The 25715-nt window shown below is 38.7% G+C and overlaps 2 long non-coding RNA genes across 11 annotated transcripts in view; one reads left to right on the plus strand and one right to left on the minus strand.

Annotated features, from left to right (window-relative positions):
• The window catches only part of LOC132683421 (uncharacterized), a 55479-nt gene extending 42921 nt beyond the window's left edge, over nucleotides 1–12558 (plus strand). Inside the window, exons 3-4 of the long non-coding RNA XR_009612220.3 lie at nucleotides 11229–11312; nucleotides 12323–12558. This is a non-coding gene — a long non-coding RNA (uncharacterized LOC132683421). The remainder of the gene's footprint in view (nucleotides 1–11228; nucleotides 11313–12322) is intronic.
• Nucleotides 1–25715, minus strand: part of LOC144617434 (uncharacterized) — a 728263-nt gene that overhangs the window by 79999 nt on the left and 622549 nt on the right. The window lies entirely within an intron of this gene.

The raw sequence follows: 25715 nt of genomic DNA on the forward strand, positions 1-25715 counted from the left end.
AAACATCGGTATTATGTTCTTTTGTAGATGAGGATGTCACCTTCAGAGAGTCTCAGTAACATTCCCAAAATCACCTGGCTGGATTTGGACTCAGGCCTCTCTGTTTTCAAGGAGGGTCTTTCTACTATACTCTTCAATGTCTTCACAAGGGGGACCTCAGAAAGCTCAGCAAACTCTTACCATATCCTGCTTGGTAGTATAGCTGTTGAGACTTTCTTAAGGAATCTGAGACCATGTCTTCATCTTTGTATTTCCACACCACCCCTCGGGGTACACAGTAGGTGCTTCAGAAATACTTATTGAATGAGTAAATGAGTGTCATATAAAGTTAATATTGAAATTTACTTATTACAAAGCTCATCTACACAGGATTAAGAGTAGTAAATGCCTCCCTAGAGTACTGCTTCTCAAGCGTTAATGTGTAAATGTATCACCTGGGGATCTTAAACTACAGGTAGATATGGGGTAGGGCCTGACATTCTTACTTTTCTAACAAGATGACAGTTAATGTCCATGCTGTTCAAAAGAGTATGGGGAAAAGCCCGGAAATTTGGGAGAATTTAGGAGACAGTTCTTTCAGTCAACAAGCAGTTATTAAGTACCTACTCTGTGCAAGTCAGTGTGTGAGTCACAGTAGGCAACATCAGACATGTTTTCCCCCAGTCTTGCTGTAAATTCACGACTATTACTAGCTAGCTATGTGTTCTCCAGCATTGGTTCTCAAACTTGTATGTGCATGGGAATGATCTGTTAAAGCACCCTTTCCTGGGCCCTTTTCTCAGAAATTCATATACAGCAGGTGGGGGTGGGGTCTATGATTTTGCATTTCTGACCAGCCCACGGGTGAAGCCTGAGCTGCTGGTCTGAGGTTCACACTTTGAGAACCACTGATCCAGGGCAATGACCTTAATCCCTGAGATTCCTTTCAGCTCAAAACCTGAAATCTATATTACCCTGAACATAAACTTAAAACTGTACGTTAACAGGTCGGAAAACTGGGTTAGTTAACATAGTTGCTTGTGCTTTGCGGTCAGAATGGGCACCTGAAGGTATCTACTAATAAATAGCAAGCCCAGCTTTAATGAGATAATCAGCTTAAATACACACAATAAAAAAGAATTATATTAAATGTAAGCTGTGGTCAACTACGGATGATGTTTTCCTCACATTTTCCGGTACATTATACATTTAATATAATGAATAGATCATGGGAGCATAGATCATGCAAGCTTGTGTTTACCCTCTGTCTTCATCTCACCACTTCTCTGCAGCTCTGGGGCCTGTCAGAACTATCTCTGTCTGCTGCTTGGTTTGTCTCACTTTCCTTTTGTTCTTTCCTGCTTTGCCTGCCACCTGCCCTTCAGGTGTCCCGAAAGCTTGACAAACATCCTAACCATGTGCTAACACATCATGTTTAATGTAAATTATCTTGTTTCTTGTCTGATTCCCATCTAGATTTTAAGAGCTTTAAGGACAGAGACTGTTTATTATTCATGCATCACCTTTCTCTGCTGGGGGGAGGGCGGGCAAGCACCAAGTACAGTGTTTGGCACATAGGTTCTTAATAAATATTTCTCCAATATTGAATACGTTAATAATACTTTGTTCCAAAGGAATGAGTCTTCAATATGGGTATATCAAGCACTTCAGCAAGTCATTAGAGGACACACATTAGGGGCAGGAGGGCGGCTTTTCTTAAATCATACCAGAAAGTGGTTATCTGTGCCTCAATCCAATCTTAGATATCTCTCAATCAAATTGCAAATGAGGGGAAGAGAGAAAACACCTGTTGCTCTTTTCCTCCCAGTCCTTGCCCTTTCACTGGTGGACACAAGCCTTCCTTAGCATATGGCATTTTGGAATCGACAACATGGGGACCGTTGGCTTGTCATCTTCGGGGAAAATGTGGTTAAGGGAAAAGAAAGTGGCTCTGACTATTAAAGCGTACGTGTCTACAGTCTGCCTGCACCCCTGTCTCTTCACTACATCCTCACTTCTACCTGACACTACCCCTGAGGCAAACCCTACCTGTTTATCATACACCAGTCCCCTCAGATCAAATGTCACTTAGTGTTGTCCAAAAAAACGATGTCAGGGGGAGTCAGGAGGCCTAAATTCCAGTTCTAGCTTTGACTCTAGCTATAGGATCTGGGGGATCTTTTGATACTTCAGGTCCCATTTAACATATCTGCCAATTGAGAGTGTAGAATTGCAGTGTCTCGTTACAGTGCCTTCACGCCTTTCTCCTGATACTCATTTTAACCTGATTTGACTTAAAAACGAAAAAGAAAGAGGGGTGCCTGGGTGGCTCAGTTGCTTAAGTGTCGACATCTTGCTTCCTGGTCAAGTCATGATCTCACAGTTTTGTTCCTGAGATCAAGCCCTACCTCAGGCTCTGTGCTGATAGCGTGGCAGCTAGTTGGGATTCTCTCTTTCTCCCTCTCTCTCTGCCCCTTCCTCCATTGGGGGTGCATGCACATTCTCTCTCTCTCTCAAAATAAATACATAAACTTGACAAAAAAAAAAAGAAAGAAAAGAATAAGAGAAAGAAAAGAAATAATGGCAGAGGTGGTTAATAGGATCATGGTTGGGTTGAGGGTTCGTGTTTGATGGTAATTTTGTCTCAGGAACTACATCCCAGGAAGTGACAAGTGCAGGTTCCATTGTACTGATCTGGCAGGCACAGCCACTGGACTGGGGATGCCCTAGATCAGCACATTGCCTAGAAAAAGAAAATGTGATCTCAGAGGATGGTGTTTGAAAAATGGAGACAATAGGGTTTTTTTTTTTTAAGTTTACTTATTTTGAGATAGAAAGAGGGGCAGGGAATGGCAGAGATAAAAGGAGAGAGAGAATCCCAAGCAGGCTTGTGCTGTCAGCACAGAGCCCAACGCAGGGCTTGAACTCATGAACCGTGAGGCCATGACCCGAGCCAAAACCAAGAGTTGGTGGCTTAACCTTCTGAGCCACTCAGGTGCCCGAGACAATAAGTTTAAAGTAATTTGCTTTGTTTCTCCTTTTTGTCAAGAAACCCACAATTTATGTTAGCCTGGCCAAAAACTATTATTCCAATGTTCTTTAAAACAGTACCAGAACTTCTAGGTAATTAGACAATAGAAAGAGATAGCTTTCATCTCGCCACTGGTATATCATTTTTTTTTTTTTTTTACCACTGAAAAAGCCTGGCTCTCTTTTCATATTCTAACTTACAGAGCATCTACCAACTGGAATGTGTTCTGCAGGCAAAATCATACTAAGTCTCAAAACTGCATTTTAAATAATTATCTTTGCTAGAATAATAATTTTAATTGTTCTAAAACACTAGTGGTTTTATCTTAGAATTATTTAATTGTTTTTGAAAGTGCAATATATGCTCCTTGCTGAAAAAAGTCAGAAAATATAGTTAAGTAAAAAGAAGGAAAAAACACCCATATTACATCGCTCTAGAGACCACCACTTTGACATGTTTCTCTCTCACCATCAGACTTTTACATTTATTTACATAAATGTGATCACGCTATATATATTATTCTTCAACTTCCTTTTCTCCATATCTGTGTTTCATTAATATCTTTCTGTCATTATATACAGATCTTCCAAAAATTCCAGATTTTGAGACAGTGTATGTTTTGGGGCCACTTAAGCTCTCTAAGTTTCAGCCCTATCATCTTTAAAATAAGAATTCTAATCATACTTATCTCAAAGCATTGCTGGAGAGATTGAATGAGATAAGGCATTTAACTCAGAGTTTGCCATTGGAACTCAACAAAGGTTAATGCTAATATCCAACTTAACAGCTGTATAGTATTCCATCATATGGAAGCATCATTATCTGCTGAATCATTTACTTATTACTGCCCCCCTTTTTATGTACTGTTATAAATGCAAAATACTGTACTGAACATCCTTTTACACATATAACTGACAATCTGTACAATTATTTCTTTGGCATAAACTCATAAGTGGAATTGCTGGGGTATACAGAGTGTGTGTGTTTTACACGTACATATTGATGGATTTCTCCCTAAAAGATGCTACAGTCATTAAACTCCTTTCAACAATTTTTCTTTTAATTTTTCTTGGTGGTATTTCCAATACAGAAGCTTGTTGCTATTATTTTGTCATAAAGTTAAAGCTGTCAGAAATTTCCTTTATAATTTCTGGCCTTTATTTAAGCTTAGCAAAGTTAAATACATATTCTCATATAATTCCTTTTAGTAATTCTGTAGTTCTAAAAAAAGTCATATCTAGGTTGTTAATCCATAAGAAATATATTTTTGTGTATGGCTTGAGATAAAGATTAATGAAAATTTATGTGATGTTTTTCATGATGATTGGTGTATGTATGAGGTATATATAAGTCAGCATATAATACCTTGTGTAGTGATATTCTGAAAGTTGCTCCTTTTTTTAAATCATCAATGGCATGTTTTGGAGATTTTTTTGTGTCTGTATAAAGAGATCTATCTCATCCTTTCCATATAGATAGTATAATTCCTTTAGCTAGTCCCTTACTGACGGTCATTTACAATTTTCATTTTTTTTCAAATAGTGCTACATCCTTGTACCTGTCTTGTTATGTACATGTGGCCGTGTTTCTCAGGGAGATATGGAGAAGTGAAATTGTTGGGTCATGGGCTCCACATGTCTTTCATTTAAACAGACACTGCAAAATTGACTTCTAAATTGGCTTACCAATTTTACATTCATCCCAGTAGTATATAAGAGCAATGCTATTTATTTAAAATCTCACTTTTATCAATACCAAATTCCCAGAGTCTATTTCTATTATACTGCTTTGTGTGTTTTACTAACATCTCACTCTTTGGGTAGAATTTGGGAAATCCATGAACCAGGGCCAGGACTAAAAGCCATGTGACAGTTTCTACTTTTTCAAATCATATTAAGATAATTCTTTTTTCTACAATCAGTTCCAGAAAAGCTTGAGTGAGCTTTGGGTGCAGGGTTGTCTTCTCTTCTTTTCTACAAAGGTGTTAGAGTTTTAAAATAACTATTTGGGGGAGGATTTTAAGCTATTTAAAGGCACAGCTACTAGAACTTTGACTAATGCAATGGAAATGGGGGTTGGGAATAGTGTAAAATATTTCTCTTTGTGCCCTTTTAAAAATTATTTATTTATTTATTTATTAAATTTTTAAAAATGTTTATTCATGAAAGAGAGAGCAAGTGAGCAGGGGAAGGGCAGAGAGACAGGGAGACACAGAATCTGAAGCAGGCTTCATTCAGGCTCTGAGCTATCAGCACAGAGTCAGAGGAGGGGCTCAAACTCACAGACCCCGAGATCATGACCTGAGACGAAGTTGGACACTTAACCGAATGAGCCACCCAGTCACCCATCACTGTGCCCTTTTGAAATGAATTCTACCTCTTTGTAAGATGGAAGAACAGTGCATCAGGTTTCTCCATTCTTTATGTGTTCCTATGATCACTGTCTCTTCTACCCCTTGGTCCTTTGTTAGGAGGCAAATTTGAGGAAGACTGGTAGGAAGAAAAGGTCTCTCATCATTGTTGCTACAATTTTATTCTCTCCCCCTTGGGGTTTGGAGAGTGCTGTAGGCTACAGGACACTACAGTTTAAGTGTGAACATCATCAGAACTGGGGACCCAGGGGACACAAATCCCTAGGGCACACACTGTTTAATTACTGAAGCTTTACAATATACTTTGTCACCTGGCAGAAAAGAAGTCCTTTCTCAAATTTCTTTCTCTACTTTTTCAGGCTTTGATAACACACTTATTCTTCCAAATAAATTTGATGGTTAGTCTATAAGGTTAAAAATGGTGATGGGTTTTTATGTTGTTTGTATTACATGCACTTGGAAAGAAATAATCTGTTTATCATATTGAGTCTTCTCAATCAAGAAAATGGTATCTTTCCTTTTTTTCAAATCTTTTGTGTTCTTTAACAGAGGTTTGGAGTAGTCTGATACATGTCTATTCCCTTAATCTTATTTTCTTCTCATTTAAGAAAATGTTTGATTGACAAGATTTATTTACCATAATAAATGTTCCCAAAGTCAAATGTGTTTACACACACACATGCACACACACACATACAGGGAGAAAGAGAGAGAGAGAAGTTGTGCTAAGTAGTACTAAAAAACTTTATCTCATAGTCATTGGGAAAGAGTTATTTCTAGACCTTTTCACCATTGAGAAAGTAGAGTTCAAAACTCTGTCTCATGGGAAAATAGATATTTTTTTTTATCTTGGATAACTTTAACATTCATTCATTTATGGGGAAAAAAAGGCTCCAAGTCACTTCAGAATAATAGATCTTCTCATAATATTTTTTATTTTTAAATCAGAAGAGGTTTGGGGCGCCTGGGTGGCGCAGTCGGTTAAGCGTCCGACTTCAGCTCAGGTCACGATCTCGCGGTCCGTGAGTTCGAGCCCCGCGTCGGGCTCTGGGCTGATGGCTCAGAGCCTGGAGCCTGCTTCCGATTCTGTATCTCCCTCTCTGTCTGCCCCTCCCCCGTTCATGCTCTGTCTCTCTCTGTCTCAAAAATAAATAAACGTTAAAAAAAAAAATTTTTTTTAAAAAATCAGAAGAGGTTTGAAGTAACATTTTTAATATAGAATTAGTCACATTAAAATACTGCCATGAGACCAATAATCTGTTTCTTAATATTTCATTGTATCACATATCCTATATTGTAGAAGCTACAAATGTCACATGTGGGTGATGGTCTTATGAATGATTTCATTTTCTTCTTTATAATATTCTATAGTTTCTAAAATACTTGAAAAATGGTTTTGAAATGCCACCAGAACATGAATCCCTTTTATCCCACATTTCATCCTTCTGCCCAAGGCATTTCTGGATCAGAGGAGTCCTTAATACTGCCACTTCTGAAGACAGTTCCTTGATTTTTGATGTTGTTGTCATTTCACATCCTAACTAGAATTACAAAGTCCATATTCTTCTTGGAGACTCACTCTGGAAGTAAGCCCACTCCGTATTCAATAAATACTTAATTCTAAGGGTATGTACAGCTCTGCCTACAGCCCAAGACCTACATATCCAGAGTTGATTGTAACCACCTCATAGTATTTCTCTGAGTAGGGGCTGAACTGCTTTTCTCTCCACTGGGATGGTTTGGAGCCTCATAGGTAGTGTCTGGCTGGGAGAGGTTGCCGTTAGCATAACCACAGACTCCCCAAACCCTTGCTCAAACATTATGGTGGCTTTAGATACTTTATGTAAATGGCATCAGAATTCACATCAACCTAAAAATCACTGCAAGGCAAGGCCAAACTAAAGCAAGTTGGAAACTCAAAAAAACAGTCAACAGACAGGTCCCTGCTTGGAACTTCCAGCAACTCTCAAAGGTTCAGTTGGCTCCCACTGCCCATTCATGGGCCCTCCTGGGAACTCTTTAAGAATTAACATACTTTTAAAGATATAAGGAAGTTAAGATAAAATGTAAATAAGAGAAGCAGAACAGAAGGGAAGGAGAATCAGGAATCAAATGATTTTTTTTGTCTCCCTCCGTGATTCAGAATTGGGAGGTACCATTTAGTTAATTTCAAGAATAGTTGAAGTATTAGGGATTTGAAGGAGATATAGTTTCTCTTCTTGCTTTATTATGGAGTTCAATTCAAGTTCTGTTAAATCTATAAAAATCAATATGAAGTATATGTATTATGTGACAGCTCCATCTAAAGTATCTTGTATAGAATATAGGGCAGATACAATGGAGCGGCCAAGCACATGTAATTTACCCCACAAATCTAAAGCACTCCCACATTGATTTTTACAGTTGTCTAGCCCCTAGTCACTGAACAGAACAAAAATGGCTTACTTTCCTAGTGTGGTGATATTTAAGGCTACAAAACGTTCATCTTAGTGCCCTCTAATTCAGGTCTGCCTTTTTTGTTACCTTTCTTGATGGGCTTTTTTAGGTCATTTAAAAAAAATCTTGTCTTCTCTAAAAATGTTATGACAAGGAAATAAAATGGTTTTAAAAATGTTCTGATTTGTTGATTAATTTTGCCCCTAAAATTATATTATACTGGTGTTGTTTTTAATGTTTTAACTATTTCCAAATGCAATTATCTTGAAATAACTATGAATAGAAAATTGTATCTAACTGAAAAGACAGGCTTTCATAATGTATTAAAGTACCTAATTTAGTAACTAGGATAAAAGGGACACACAGAAACCATTTTTGAGACTGTAATTATAAGTTAAGTCACTATTAAAATGACACACATATATATTTCCAGTTTAAAATAATTAAAGCTTTTTTCCCCCATAAATGCTTTCACTCACAAGAGGAGACAGTTGTGAACTTACGAGTTCACACATACATAAAAATATTGCATGGGATTTACCTACCATACATGACAAAAAGGGACCTGTCTGTATTGTTCGGAGGAGTGTAGACAAGTGCTATTTGATTCCCTGCATCCCACCACCTTCACCAATGGCACATTTGCTTGCATTTTAACCAGGGTAGCCGACTGTGAAATATGGCCAGATTAATATTTGAAAATCCCAATGGTAGTAGAGCCACGGCACTTAAACATAACCAAGCCTTAGGGATGTTGTATGTCTCCCGCTGCAGCTGCCCCCTCCCATTTTATTTACTCATAAGTATCATTAATACCAAAGATATATAACCTTTGGTGCCAATATGTCACTTTCTCTCTTCAAGTCTTTAGTAGTTGCATGCTTATCTATTTCAGTCAAATGTATTTCTTATCAAAAAAAGAGTGAGAGACCTGACAATACAGTGTTATCGAATTTTTTCAGCTGAGACCCACATGTCATTCAGCATTCAGACATGCTTGCGCTTGATTGATGGATGGGTTTGTGACAAATAAAACTAGGATCAACAGCTTTGCACCTTTTCCCCCATCAGAGACCAGAGTAAAGCATAACTCTATAACAATAGTGGGATTAGGGATGCATTAGCTCTCCATCGACCAAAACCATCCATTCCCATCAATACTTTGCACGTAATAACCTGAAGCTATGATAAGGAAACAAAAGAAGGAGAAAAGGGACAGGAGAAAACAAATCAATAAAAGAAGGGAATGTCTGAAAGATGCACTGGCCAAATGAAGATTTTTTTTTTTTCTTGCATTGCTGGGCTAATGTCCCTGAATGTGGAAAACAACACCTCACCCGGACTTTTGATGAAGGAAGCAGACTGGCACATTGTTTAAACACACACTTGGCATCTGCAGATTGATATTTAGACTAGGTTTATTTTTTACAGGCCAAATGAAGCATTGTAGTATTTACTGTTAACCTGTGTCCCTAAAACTGCTCTTAAAGAGAAAGGGTGTTTTCACCTGAATGACTCAGACTCTGTGAGGCCGATTCCGAGATAATTAGAACATTCTCCTGTGCAGACACGGTTTTAATGTCCAAATGCTTAGCACAGTTGCACATATTCCCTTAAATATCGGTCAGTATGAAGAATCTTAATTGCCTGGTTTATTTACTAAGATTCACACAAAGCATATTTTTATCTCTTATCAGACACAGACCAATGCCCCTTTTATAAAAACTAATACCTGTCCTGGAAGGAGTCTTACTTTTCTAGGTAGATTTTTTTTTCCACATAAAAATTTATCTTCATTCTCAATTCATAGAATATTTTGATGATAATTTCATCATTTTCCCCACAAACAATGGACCGTTAAGCTTATTTATTCAGGTTTTTTGTTCCTTTTCTTTAGAGAGCTTTTGATTTTTGTACTACCTATCGTATTTGTCCTAATTTACAATTTATTCTAATTGGCCATTGAATGGGCCAGTATGGTTTTCTTCTGGGGAGGATGAACATTAGTGATATTTGTTCTCTTCTGAAGAAGAGGTGTGCAGGGAGGCAAAGCCCAAGTTCTAATTGTGGGGCCACTGATCTTGGGAAAGGCACTTCATCATTCTGCTTCAGTTTTCACACTTAGAATAAGAGGAGAATTATATTGTCTAATTCATCATTATCATCATCATCACCATCATTATTAATATTATCATTACTCTGCATTGACATGCTGTCGTGCTTCATTTCTTAAAGTTTGCAAAGTGTTGAGAGGAAAAAAAAAAGCCAACCTCTCTCTCTTTCTCCTTTTTTTTCACTTCCATCTTCCTTTTCTAGTTCTGTGAGAAGACTGAAGGCTCTTCTCTTCATTTTAGTAAAAGTAGAAGGAAAAGAGAGAAACTGCCCCATATCCAAACAAGCATGTAGAAGATTCTTTAGAATAAGACAGTGGCTTCTAAACTACAGGCCAGGGAATCCAAGAAATAAAAAGAATTTCGTGATTAAAAAAAAAAATTATGGAGGCTCTACTTTTGTGTTTGTGAAATAAACTCTAGTTTCGTTCCTTGAGCTCAAACCTATTTCAGGCAATATAAAGTCAGTTATATGTGGTTATGAAATCAACTGTATATGTAAAGGCAGATTTTGGCTTGTACTATTGAAGGTCTTGGGTGTGGCAGTCAGGAAATGTGGTAGTGTTTCCATAATTATAAGAGAACAATCACATTTTAATTATGATTTTGAAAGTTTTCTTTGGGTCTAAAAATGGTTAAAATTATTAAGGCCACATACATCTGACATTGCAGGTCAGATAGCAATTTTATATATGTATCATCATAGCTGATACTTTCTCTGAAAATCTGTCTGAACTGAAAACCTTTTAAGTAACAAACGTGATTAAAGGCAGATGGTCCACTTTTTTGGCCCCCAAATTTGACCTGTTTTATAATTGGTACAATCCCGTGGGTATTTTCTTTCAGATCCTAAGTACAAGGCCAATTTTGGGGCACTCCAATAAGTGATTCGTGAGGCACCTCTGTTGAAGATGAATGGGCCTCTTACATCCAATACTGATACCTGTGAGTGGGCTCACTTCATCCTCAATAAGGCCACTCACTACTTATATATCTGTTTCTCCAAATTTAAAGCAGATTCTGGCCTCTGACTCCTGCCACCTTCATAACCATGTAGAGGAAGAGTTCTGGGGTTTTTGAGCGGCCCAGTGTTTTAATATAAAACGACGTTAATAAGCCCAGTCTATGTTTTAATGTAAGTGGGAGCATGACTTCTGCTACTATTGCAAAATATATAGTATGTGCCAGATTGATATCTTTTCTTTACTGCATAGTTAACTTGTAAGCTTTCTGTGAAAGCTTTTTAAAGCACTTTTACATCTATGACCCTCTACAGAACTCTAATTTGTTTCTGTTTAAGTTTCCATAAGCGAAGGTGCAAGATTCACATGTATATGCATGTATACGGACCCAAACGGGACAAAGCAATTCCCCTACATGGCAGGTACATATGGAAATCTTTGGGTGATGTTTGAATATGTTACCGTACTACCTATTTCCTTTGTATATATCTTCTAGGACAGAATAAATCCCTGGAGACAATATTTGTGTCTTGTTCAGGTGTCATTGCACACAACCTAACATAGGGCTTTTAGCAACATTAATTATATTAAAATAAATGTCCATCTCTATTTATGAGGATAAATATATATATATGTTTCTAAAGGGATTATAAATCATAAATAATTATTAATGTTTTAGACACATTCATACTAAAAATCAAAAGAATGCAGCATAATGTCAAATGGAAAAGTCTGTCTGTCATTCTAGAACTTGGTAACATCCCAAAGACAAAATGTATCGTGGTAGCTAGAGCCACCATTATAAAATTTATATCAGTTTGCTTAATTAAAGCTATGTACACTAACTCAGATTATATCTGGATGTAAACATGAGACATATTAAAGCTACATGTAAAATAATTGTGCCTAGAATATGGTAGGTATTCCCAAATACCTTGCCAAATGCTTTCTTCCCTTTTTGCTGTCAAACCTCTTCCTGTTTTCTTTCATATTCAGAACAGATCAGAGGTACTCAAAGACTGGGATGGCAAACTACTGCCTGCAGGCCTGCTGCCTGTTTTTCTAAGTAAATAAAGCTTTATCATATGTAACACAGGCAGGCCCGTTTATGTATTTTCTGTGGCTGCTTTTGCACTATAGAGGCTGAGCTGAGTAGCTGGGACAGATACTGTATATTATAGGTTGAATCGTGTCCTCCCCTCCCTCCCCCAAATCAGTAAGCTAAAGTCCTAACCCCCAGTACCTCAGAATGTGACCTCACTAGTCTATGTCTCAACAGTGAGTTGGGGAAATAGGGTCATTGCAGATGTAATTACTTAAGTTAGGATTAGTTAAGAAGTCATCCAGGAGTAGGGTGGGCCCCTATTGCAATATGACTGGTGTTCTTATACAGAGGGGAGATTTGGATACAGGCATGCCAAATTCTCCACAGGGAGAGCGCCGTGAGAAGACATCAGAGACCTGGGTGACACAGCCAAGGAACACCAAAGATTGGCAGCAAACCACCAGAAGCCAGGAGAGAGGCACAGAACACATTCTCGCAGCCCTCAGAAGGAGCCAACCCTGCAGAAACCCTGGTCTCAGACTTCCAGCCTCCAGAGCTGTGACACAATACATTTCTGTTGTTTAAGCCATCCAGTTTGTGTTACTTTGTTACAAATGCCCTTGCAAAAGAATATATGGTATGACTGGGCTCAAACAAAGGTATTCTGGCTCCAGAGCTTATATTCTTTTTTTTTTTTAATGTATTTATTTATTTTGAGAGAGCATGAGAGCAAGCCTAAGGTTTAATCCTGGTGGAATTAGAGGTAAGATTTTGCCACAAGTGGCTTGATGGTGGGATATAGATCACTCTTCCTGAGGTCTTCTGCTGATTTCAGAAAAGAGTAGAAATGATGTTTGATGATTTTGCTCCTACATATATTTTTAAAACACACACACACACACACACACACAAGTTCAACTTTCTACTTATCCTGAGTTTCTATGAGGAGGTTTCTATAAAGGATAGTGAAGAAATGGATCCAATGATTAAAAATTAATTTTGCCTGAATCTGTGAATCACAAGGTCGAAAACGGTCATCTGATTGGCTTTAGACTCTTAAAATTGGAATGCTACTCGGCTTAGCGGTCTGCGAAGGTCCAACTTTAGTCTTAGCGAAACCCTGCAGGGCACTTTAAAGCTCTTTAACAACTGGAAATCTTTCTATGTCAATGATGTATGTGTCCGTGGAGCACAAACATGTGGTTTACATTTCCCTTGAAATGTGCATGAAGTTAGAATTAAAAGACTGGTTGCTTGGCAAAGGTCATCATTTGGCAAGAGGGTGCTTGGTCTTGCTGATGCCATCCCTATTTGGAAAGCAGATGGGGAGACCTTTTGCCTATCTCAAAAAACATCTCAATCCTCTAGTTTGTAATTAATGAGCATAAAGGGGAAGCCAATTTTTCAGATATTCAGACCAGATCAGAGAAGCCAATTTTTCCCCTAAGGGGAAAATCATTTAATGCTTAAGGATGAAAAATATTTTATGTCATTCAAGATAGGATATCTGTGCCTTCTTCCTCTGCAGCAGTACTTATTTTCAAACATTTTCTTGGCCCATGACGTGTGACCAAAATGCAAAAGAGGCTGGGTAAAAGGAAAGATCCCTGGGAAGTTTTCTCCTCCTAGAGAAAGAGCCTATGTAGTGTTTAGCAACCCGGTGTTCTCTAGACCCCCGTTCCTCAGTGTGAGGTGTGTAGACCAGCACCGTTAGCATCACTGGGAAGCCTATGAGGAATACAGAATCCCAAGCTGCATCTTGGACCTAATGGATAAGGATCCACATTCTCACAAGATCTACAGGTGGTTCATAAGCACGTGAAGATTCGATTCTCAACTTTGTTTCTCACTGTTGAGACACAGACTAGTGAGACAAATTTTAGCTGCTCTGTGTTAGCTCCTCTCCATCCTGCTGCATGGCAACAGTGCTTGGAGCTTGGCTTTTCTTCCCCACCGGTCCCTTTCCCTCATTCTTGAGGTCCTTGCTAGGGAACTGGGCTCTTACCATGTGTCAGTCACTTTGCTAAGTCCTTTACATTTGCTAAGTCCTTTACATACATATATTTGCTAAGTCCTTTAAGTATAGTCCTTTACATATACATATATTTGCTAAGTCCTTGAAACAAACTTATGAGGTAGCACTATTAACCTCTGAATTTGACAGATGAGGAAACTGAGGCACACAGGAGTAACTTGCCTAAAGTCAGACAGCTTGTACATGATGAAACAAACAAAGGTATTTGGGCTCCAGAGCTTATATTCTTTTTTTAAGAAAAGTGTATTTATTTATTTTGAGAGAGAACGAGAGCAGGGGAGGGGCAGAGAGAGAGAGAGAGAGAGAGAGGAGAGAGGGAATCCCAAGCAGGTTCTGTACTGTCAGCACAGAGCCCAATGTGGGGTTCGAACCCACGAACCATGAGATCATGACCTGAGCTGAGATTAACAGTTGGACGTTTAACTGACTGAGCCACCCAGGCGCCCCCCAGAACTTATATTCTTAACCACTAACCACTACACTGTACTGCCTCAGAGTATGATGCGGATCATGAAAACCTTGTTCTAAGTAGTAGCTATGAAAATTAATGGTAAGGAAGATACCGTATCATAGAAATGACAAGTTCCAAAATATTTGCAAGTATGAGGGGCATGTTGGGTCATAAACTATTTCTTACACTTGTCCAAATCAGTAGGTTGGATCCTAACACGTGTTAGAAATAAAGGCAGAGACCAGAACTTACAGAGTTAATGCTGCTCACAACTCCAAGTAAATTTATTTTGACAGATTGGAAAAACCTAGTCTTATATTCGTTTCAGTTCTGCTGCTGCAGATGTAGTTCTGTTTTAATACTGTTCCTGTAAAATGCCAAGCCCCAAATCCCTTGGTTTTTCTGGATATATTTGGATACCCTGAGGGCACTCGATGGCATGGTACTCAGGGTTCATTTCATGGGACTGTTTTATGGGACAAGTTCCCACCATATTCCAGGCCTTCATGGCTACAGAGGGCTCAAAATTTCTGGACATTTTTCATTGCCCAGGCTGTCAGATTATGAAATCAAGGAGCTGTGGCCTTGGTGTGATCAGTTTTCTTCATCCAACTCTGTGGTCTACTCAGTAAAATCAGTCCATCCTCCATGTGCCCCCAAAACGAAATGAACTCACATGCATGTTAATAGGAACCTATATACACACTCATTGCTTCTCTCAGTGAAATTAATTTCAAACATTTGCAAGCAGACAGGAATGCATTTGTGTGTGTTTGCAAATACATTGTACCCGAAGCTGACCCTCAGTTAAGCTGCTTTGGTCATGTGTGAAGTGGGGGTCGAGGGGTTGCTTGAGGAGGTGAATGGCTCTACTTCCTGCTCTTCTGAGGGAGGGTTACACTTCCTGTGTATTCTCTGAGATCTGCTGGTCATCAGCACAATTCAGTACCATGTAAAGAGGTGGTGTGTACAAAGAACACCACACTAGGGCTTTGAAGACCCAATTCCAGCCATGTCCCTTATTAGCTATGTCAGCTTGAGTGAGTACTTTGTACTGGAAACTGAGGTTAATGATTCTTACCTAGAGATCCCTGTAAGAATTAAATGAGGTCACCTGTGTGAAAGCCCTGGCATGATGCCTGCCACATTGTAAGGACTCAATATGTGTTCATTTTCCCCCTTTCTCGCAGCTGCTATCTTGGGATTTAGGGCCTACTTTAAGCACAAGTTCAAACCACTGGCGAGTTTTCTCTTCTGTCCTCCACCCCTTTAATTCATCCCCTCAAAGTCCTCCCCTCGAAGACTCTTGGAGAAACCAGAGCCCGTTCTGTATGTCGTGCCCTGGCTTTGGTCTCCTCTTATCCCGGCCCCTGTAGTACGAGCTCATACTGATGTCAGTTCCATAGCCAAGAGTCTCACCTGCCTTGAGTCCTGCACCCCCGACAGGCTGGGCAGAGACTAAAGGGCCAGACTGGTAGGGGCCAGATAACTTAGGTGCTAATAACTCAGGTCCCCTAGACATGTGTGTTCTAGGGAGAAGTTATTAATTATTAGTAATAAAACAATTACATGAAGTACTTACCATATGCTAAGCCCTTTACATTTCTTTCCTTGTTTATCTTCACAGTATCTCTGCAAGATAGGTATTATTATTGCCACTTTGCAAATGAAAAAAACTGAGGCTTTCAGAAGACATAACTTGCTCAGAGTTATACGTGTAGCATAAGAAGCTGTGGCGGTGAAAATGCTATGTATTTACCATGCTATTTTCTCTTCCTGGGCAAGAGGAAAAATACAGCTTCCCTTGTAATTTGGTCAGGGCTATATGACTGTGTTTTAGCTAATGGACTGGCTCCTACAAGAGTGCAGGTTCTGCTTTCCCTACGAGGATGATCTTGGAAGGCATCTATTAGATGGCAGAGCTACAGGATAAAGGAGGGCCACCCAGCCCTGAGCAGACTTATGACACAAGCAAGAATCTTTTTTTTTTTAAGTTGATTTGTTTATTTTGATAGAGACAGCGTGAGCACATGTGTGTATATGCAAGTATGCAGGGGAGTGGCAGAGAGAGGGAGAGAGAGAGAATCCCAAGCAGGCTCTGCAGAACCAGATGCAGGGCTCAAACCCTCATGAGATCATGACCTGAGCCCAAATCAAGAGCTGGACGCTTAACCAACTGAGCCACCCGGACACCCCAAGCAAGGACAACTCTTATCAGAGATTTGGGGGTTAGTTGGGTGACAGACTGGGTTTTGGAGCTATGTTGTTGGGAAACCAATGTTCCAACACACTTTGCTCTATACAGTCTCTCGATACTGATATTGAAGATAAATAATTGATAAGTGAACAAAATGTGAATAAAAAGAGAAGACAAAAGCTAAAAATATGCTTTCGTTATGGAACAACAATACTGATTACAATTATTCATGAGAATTACCACATAATTACCACTCAATAAATAGTTATTAACTATTAGTAAGTTTTATTTCACTTCAGAGTTGATTCTTTGTATTAAATAGGTGTGGTCAATAAGTAAAAAGCCGCACCCAATCTCACGCTTAGAAGATATAAACATGCTTGATGGCTGTTGTTGTTTGAAGCACAACAACCATGTTCACAACTTAGAAAAAAAATTGGAATAACATGGGTTACAAGTAAACAAACACTAGAAAGAGCCCACTCTAAAATTCCTAGTCATAGTGACCCTTTCTTGGGGCTATAGGCTGACATATGTAATACTGAGTTTTAAGCGGTAAGAAGATAATATTATACAGACATTCCAAAGGCTGTTGAAAGCAACTCAGACTTATGTGATACTTTGTTTTTAGTCATGTGTTTATTGCTAGATAGGCTAGTTTTATCAGCTATGTCACATGATCACAAATACTCAAAAGACACTATTTGTAAGTTGTATGTTTTATACGGTACAAGCCTCTAACAGAATTATAATGATCACCTGCTAGAGAAACAAATTGACTGGAATATTCCCTTTCAGTATGAGAAAACTCAGACCTTTTTTTTTTTTAAGGAACTTAAAACACAAGAAGGGTGTATTTTCAATAATAATAGCAAACTCATAGAGCACGTTCAATCGACATTGCTCTTTTAGTTTTCACAACAACCCTAGAAGGAAATGGAGGCCACAGAGAAGTTAAATAACTTGTCCGAGGTTATCCAGCTTGTAAGGTGAAGAGCCAAGACTCAAACGAGACAAACTGGCTCCAGAATCTTCTCAAACCCAGCCAGCCTGGCTCCAGAACCTATGCCCTTCAACCACTCCATGCATGCCACTCCCTCCCTGTCATGAGCACTTCTGTGCTGCTTACTGTGGGCTCAGCACTGTTGCAGCATATGCTCAGCTACTTCCTCCTCTTTTTGTCTGCAGACAACTCCATCTGACAAATCACTGCGGACTTTCACAAGCCCTTATTCTGACCGTGTTTCAGATTTAAACCCTTAGGGTCAATATCTTACTGCCAGAGAAATTAGAGGAAATTTGATGAACAATTCAGTAGGCAGACTGTTTGTTCCAACACAAGGATTTTGCAAAGAAGTTAACGTCTAGTTTTGGCAAACACAAATCACGAATAAAAAGACATGGAAATGCCAGAGTTTACAAAAATCATAGTGCACAACATTTTAGTGGGTATTATTTATTAAGTCTTTTGCGGGCCAGGTTCTAGAGCATAAGATTTTATTCACATCATTATTTTGTTTATATCTCAAAATGCCTCTATGGAGTATATATTAATTATTTAGTTGACTACCAGATGCCATAGGTTTTAAATTGCACAATTAGTTTATGTACTAGCAAGCAAGAAAAAAAATGTTGCTAAGACACACCATCAGTTGCAAGATACATTCTAATGTTTAAATGTGAAAGACTATGCATCTCAACTAATGAAATATGGCACAATCCCCGTATTACAGGTGAGGAAACAGACTTCATGAGGTTAAGTTGCTGAAGATCATGTGGTTAGCAAGCGGTAGAGCCAGGGCTCACATTCAGGTTAGCCTAACTTGAAGCGCCTATGCCCCCCCCTTTTTTTTTTAATGTTTATTTACTTTTTTTTTCTAATGTTTATTTATTTTTGAGAGAGGGAGAGAGGGAGAGACAGAATGTGAGCAGGGGAGGGGCAGAGAGAGAGGGAGACACAGAATCGGAAGTAAGCTCCAGGCTCTAAGCCGTTAGCACAGAGTCCGAAGGGGGGTTTGAATCCATGAGCCTTCCAGCTGTGAGATCATGACCTGAGCCAAAGTCAGCAGCTCAACCGACTGAGCCACCGAGGAGCCCCAAAATGTTTGTTTACTTTTGAGAGAGAGAGAGAGACAGAGCAGCACAAGCAGGGGAGGGGCAGAGAGAGAGGGAGATGCAGAATTCCAAGCAGGCTCCAGGCTCTGAGCTGTCAGCACAGAGCCTGACACAGGGTTCAAACCCATGAGCTATGATACATGCCTGAGCAGAAGTCAAAGGCTTAACCTACTGAGCTACCCAGGTACCGCTTGAAGCCTATGCTCTTAACCATTTGATACAGTGTCTCAATCTGTGTTCATGCTGCATGAAGTAAAATTAAATGTCTTTGTGTTGTTGCTGGTAAACTGATCATCCGTATGCTGTAAACTGGTAACTTAAATCTCAAGGTGACTTTTTGAGATCTGCTCACCCAATAAGATGCTTTTACATTGGCCAAATAGGCCAAGAAAAAGAAACCAACTTCTACTTCATTTGCAGCTATGTAGACAGCTTCAACATTACAGCTTCCAAGTGACAATTTCTGTCTCTTTGTCCTAGAACCACTTCTTATTGTAGCTTATAAATGAGAAATAAATTTTTTTCTCATATAAAATAAAATCTTTGTTTCTGAAGACATCGCTTGGCTTGCTGTTCAGTTCACAAACAAAATATAATTTCTCCACTTTTAATAACTCAAGATGTTTCATAACTATGTCATGGTTTGAGATTTGAGAATAAGCAAACAAGACCACACGAAGCACAGAGCAATTTCATAAAAATATTTTTAGCAATAGAGACCCACAAGATAGAAGAACAGAAAATGCATACATACTTGAGTCAGAATCCCATTTTTTTCCTTTTTTTTTCCCCCAAAGGGCGACAGCAGCTTTAAACTTTGCATTCCTCTTATGTAGGACTATACATACATGCACAGAACACAACTTCAGTTCCTGTTCTAAAAGCACTATGAACTATTGTTTTATGATGGTCTCTTGGGGCTAGGGGGAAATGTTATTGGTAGTCTAAAAGAATAGGTTTTAATATAGGCATTTAATTTGCTTTCCATATACTCCCTGATTAAAACAAGGTTTGCCCCATTTTCTATTTTTCTTTTAAAAACCCTCTTTACCCACATTAACAAAACAACATACTGACTATAGCTGTGACTTTGACTTTGACTGCCCTAAGTTTAGATACAGCTTGGATTCATCTTTGGCACTGTGTCCAGGCATCGAGTCAACTTTGGCTACATTGACAATATTTAACTTGTAGTTATTAAGAAAAATTAGTTTGTCTCCCAAAAGGTTAAATTGACTCATGATACAGTCTGTTAATCTATTTCATTTTAAAAATTAGTTGAAAAGAACCAAAAAAGAAATGCAACTATGGCTCCTTAGCAATTACTGCAATAAAATATTTAAATCTAAAAAAGCACAGAAGAGTCAAGTGAAATTTATATACAGATATATGAATTCAACTCATAAAAGTAGAGATTTGAGGCAATGAAAGTTATTGCTGTCATTCAAGAGAATATTATTATTGTCTCTGGGCTAAAGAAATAATGTGCTCTTCACTTGAAAAAGTCCTCAACATACAGACAAATATAAAGAAGAAAATGAAAAACATCCCAACTTCTGAGATTGTTATAGTTCAGAGAGATTAGGGAAATGCTAGAGAGTGGCAGTTTGGACTCAAACAACCCAAGCTGAACTATAAACCACAGGCCTTTTTTTGTAAAACCAAACCACACATATAACCAACATTCATTATCACTTTACGCTCACTGGAGCTAGATCAACAAATATAGTTTGATTGGAATAGGGCTGGATATGGAATATTCTGATAAGACTTTTATACTGACATAAGCATAGCCAGAAAAGAAAATGTTAAAACATTCACACCAAATCGGAAGCCTGGGCTTGGGTCCAGTTGCTCACACACTAGAATGAATGTCTGAGTTGTGCCGGGATCACAGAGTCAGTTCTAATCTGTTCTGTTTCACTGACACGAGCCCTTGCTGTGTGCTGCATGCTGTGTGAGGTATTTCATATACAACATTTCTTCCCAGGAACTCTGCAAGCTAGGTATCATTGGCACCCACTGTTTTTGTTAATGTTTATTTATTTTGAGAGGGAGACAGAGGGAGGGAGAGCACAAGCAGGGGAGGAGCAGAGAGTGAATCCTAAGCAGGCTCTGTGCAGGCTCAGAGCAGAACCCGATACAGAACTCGATCTCATGAACCATGAGATCATGACCCGAGCCGAAATCAAGAGCCAGACGCTTAACCGACTGAGTTACCCAGGTGCCCCAGTTGGCACCTACTTTAAGATGAGAAAACTGGAGCTCAGACAGGTGAGGCGGCTCGTCCTGGCAAACGGTGAAGCTGAGATGCACACATACCCGGGTCAGTGTGCCCCAAAGCTATGTTTTTACCATTGTGATAGCAGAGCAACACCTGCTCTCCATCCTCAAGGAACTTAGAGTCTACTAGGAATGGGGATAATTGGGGAAATGACTAGAACACAAGACAGAATACAAAAATCATCCAAAGATAAAAACAGAGTATTATGAGGCTCCAAATGGCAGGGAGACAGATCTAGTAGGAGCTGGGCGTGACGGGGGGGATAGACAGCAGCAAAAATGCTCCCAGTAAGAGCATGGATAGGAGAAGGGACTTAGATAAAGAACAGAATTTCTACAGATGTGATGCAGGTTGGGTGGGGCAAAGGCGAATCAAGAAGAGGAAGTAGAAAATCTGATATGTTAGCTACATGTAAGGTCTGAATGGAAAGTAGGGAGAGATCAAGCTAGAAAGGTGACATTGGCTCAAACACTGAGGGTTGGAAGTTCAAGGGGAAGAGTTTATATATAATTCACCAGGTGGTGAGGCTCCCTGCAAAGTCTCTGAGTTCAAGGAGACCTTAGGAAGACTAACCAGGCAGTAGTGCGGAGAGAAAATAGGCCCATTCCCTCGACTTTCAGTGAGTAAGATACATATTAATATCTTCATTTTAAGGATTAAAAAACTGAGGCTCACAGGAACTAAGTAGCTTGCCCAAGGTCATAGTTAATAGAGAGAAGAGACAGGACTTGAATCAAGTCTCTCCAATTCTTTAAAAAAATTTTTTTTTAATGTTTATTTATTTTTGACAGAGAGAGAGAGAGAGACAGAGCATGAATAGGGGAGGGGCAGAGAGAGAGGGAGACACAGAATCTGAAGCAGGCTCCAGCCTCCGAGCTGTCAGCACAGAGCCCAACCCAGGGCTCAAACTCACAGAGTGCGAGATCATGACCTGAGCCAAAGTCGGTCGCTTAACCAACTGAGCCACCCAGGAGCTCCAAGTCTCTCCAATTCTCAAAACTCACTCTGTTCCCTAGACCTGACTACTCCAACTGAGGTCTATGGACTGGCAGCATCATACCCCTTCCCAGATCCCTGAGACCTCATTAGAAATTCAGACCTACTGAATCAGAATCTGCATGTTCACAGGATGATGTAGGCACATTAAAGTACCAGGCCACATTTTCTTTTTTATAATGACCTATGTAATTACTGGAAAAATCATTCAGGTGACTACACATCCAGCTGTTTGGCAGAGTACCTTGGGTAATTTCTTTACACAAAAGGTAAGAATCAACAGAGAAAAGAGGGCTTTCTGGATTTTGTTCTCACAGGTAAACCAAGTCACGAATTCAAAAACTGAAACTGTACCTAGCTAGGTGGTCTTGGGCAAGTCACTGAATCTCTGAATTTCAGTTTCTTCATCTGTATAATACAGATAAGAATAAATGAGATAGTATCTGTGACAAAAGCTTGTATAATGGGAGATCATATAAACATATGGAGTGCTGTTATTAGAAGGCATAGTTATTAAGCACTTTATTTAAAAGAATAAAGACAAGAAAAGGAAGGAAGAAAGGAAAGAAGAAAGAGGGAGGAAGGAAGAAAAGAAAGGGTGAAAAGGAAAGAAAGGCAGGGACAATATATAAAAATTCACTGAGGGAAAGAAAACCGGCTTCACTGAGGCAGGGGCATAAAGAACTGATGGGTAAGAGCTGTAAGGAGTAAAGGAGCTCAAGAAGTCTGTGTTCCACATAGGTGTTTCTGAAAATACAGAGACTGCACCACACATGGAATTGGAAGAGAAACAAGGGCCTGTGTGGTCTTGGCCCGAAGGAACAAACTTGAGGTCCATAAAGCCACTAAAAAAAAAAAAAAAGAAAAGAAAAAAAAAGTCATGTAGTAATTAAAGGAATGAAAAACAGTTCATCTGAGGAAAACTTAGTATAGATTTTTTAATCGTGGAGCAGAGAAGTCTACATAATGAATTAATAATGGAACATTTGTTACCAATTTATTGCAGTTACCACAGAAAATTAAGATACATTAACTGATTTCAAGCATGAGATTCTTTAGTTAGCCTAGACAGTGAGGGAGGTTAGACACTGAACACGTTAAAAAAGAGATTATGGACTCCTCAGCCTTAAGTGTTTTGGCATATACTTATTGAGGGCCTACTATTTGCCAGGTATCGAGCTGACTGTTGGGGCTATCAAATGCATAAAATACACTTACTTCAATTAGGTAATAAGTCAGCAGAAAGAAAGATACAAGTTATTACAATCCAGGGTAGAAAGTAAAACGTTCCATAAAATAGTTATAAATAAGATAGTATGGAAATTCAGAGGCAAGGTGTTCACTTCAGATATAAGAAGTATTAAGAAAGGCTTCCTGAATATGGTACATTACACATTTTTAACCTTTTTTCCTTTGGTTTTCTAAGAATCAAGGACCTGGACTAATCATCTGCTGGGATTCTTTCTCATTTTATAATGCTGTGATCATCATTATCATGCTATAAAATAATTGATTACATTTGAATACACTTGGGACTTAGAAAAAACTAAAATGTTAGGCAGCAGTAACCCTGACAACATTTTGGCATCCACTTATCTATGGAAATCTGTGTCCACATGAGATTCAAAAAGGAAACCAAAACCAAAACCAAACAAAACACTCAAACTAGTTTTAATTCAGTCAAACAGCCAATTTATTGAGACATTAGTGTTAACGCACTCTGTTGGTTTGTTGGTTCCATGCTGACACCAACATATGAAGAGAATGTAGATGTACAGAAAACTGTCAATCACCGGCTCCCTTCCCTCCAAACCCCTGTGAAATTAACAAAGTATTTCTGAAGCAGGGAAGAAGTAATGGATACAGTATGTGCCGTGCAGGTAGTCCGCAGGGATAAAGCAGTTAAAGTGTTTTATATTGGTAACCAGGAAAAATCTGAGAATAAAGTTTCTTTCCACGTGCAGTAAAGTTTTGGCATATTCAATAATAATCAGGTAAAACGTATCTTAAAGAGTTCTAGTACATGAGATCTGCTAGTCAATTACCCCATTTCAAGAATTAAAACTTTAATAGCTTGGAAAGAATAGAATAACAAAATCTAGAAAATAAGCCCAATTCTTCTATTTTCGTAATTGCCAAGGCTCAGCAATACTCCTTGAGATAATTTTAGAAGAATTTAGTAATAGTAGGCATATTAAAGATTTCTATAGGTGGGGGGAAATCCTTCAAATTTATTAATAGAAAGGAGAAGAGTGTTAGCCAATAATTTTTAAATGCAATGTCACACATTTAATATACAAACTGAAATTTTTTTGGAAAGGTGTCAATAAATGCTCTGGGTTTGCTGAACTTCTGAAGGACATGTGCCTGTAATTGGCCTTTCTCATTTCTGTCTTGTTAACAAGTATATAAATAAGAGAAGGCTCCAGTAATTGGCTCAGAGTTACTAATGAATTAATTAACTTCAGTCTATTTTACCTAACCTTTAATAATAAGAGTCCTTTTTTTTTTTTTTTTGGTCTAGCAATAGGTCTGACAGACTGAGAAAACAGACATGCAGCAAAGCTCTTGAAAATTAATGAGAAACGAGGAAAGAATCAATGTACATTCTGCTTGCAGAGAACTGACACAAAAAGACACAATAAACCATGAACAAACACAGTCAGTTTAAAAAATAGGTTAGAAAAAGTGGGCAAATTCAATTATAGAAGTAATTAGAAGATATAGGGCAAGGCTGCCTTTTGGGACTGTGCCAGAAAACATGAATTAATATGAGTGAATAGAAAGAGCCCATGTAGTAATTAAGAAGCAATCACCTATGGCAATGAGTACCTGAAAACAGGCTGCAAACTATTAATTCAGTGATCAAAAATATTTTTAGATGATTAATATGGCAAATTTATTTTAAAAGACTAATTTCTGGAAAGATATCAAGACAATAGCACACTATTTGTTCCTCTGGCATTTATATAGCTAATTAAATTTTATAATTTGCAACAACAGTCATTATTATCTGAAAACAGGAAAGGCAATATTTCACCTTTAAAAAAAAACAGTGGTTCTAAAATCAATAAGTTAAATCCAGCTCCTGCTGTCCTCCCGTAAGTGCCTAAGGCTTGATGGTTACATTCTTTCGATGCGTATTTTTCCTATACGTCTGTGTTTCTATAATTTTAAGCATCTGAATTAATGTATAAATTCTCAAAGGTTTTATATGTTTCCATACCTGGGCAGGGATTCTACTACCCACTACACTGTTTAACTTCAACACTATCAAATCAAAGCAGTTAAATGTACTATTTGTGCATCAAAGACTTTCTTACTTGGTCAACAGAGGTCTGTTGCTTCAGTACACACCATTCCTTCCCCTAGAATACAAAGGCACAGACACGTTACGGTGGAGAGTGCTTTACAGCACACAGAAGGCTAATGGCTTCTGAAATAGGTGATTATCAGAGCCCTGTAGAGCAAGATGAGGGTCTGGCTGGTAATAAATAACCTCGCAATATGAATTATTCTATTTCCACAGCTTTAAGGAAAGCTACGTTTCATTTGTTGATCAGAAAAGTCTGGAAAATGCTGTGTCTTTGGAAATAACAGGGAACTACCAAAACTAATCACTGTGTCGGCAGGGAGTTATTGAGCACCTACTAAGGGCCTAAGGAGCAAAAGTAAATCTTGAAATGCTAAGCTTGTAACAAA

This window comes from Panthera onca, chromosome C2, assembly GCF_046562875.1.
Source record: "Panthera onca isolate mPanOnc1 chromosome C2, mPanOnc1 haplotype 2, whole genome shotgun sequence".
NCBI classification, from domain to species: Eukaryota; Metazoa; Chordata; class Mammalia; order Carnivora; family Felidae; genus Panthera; species Panthera onca.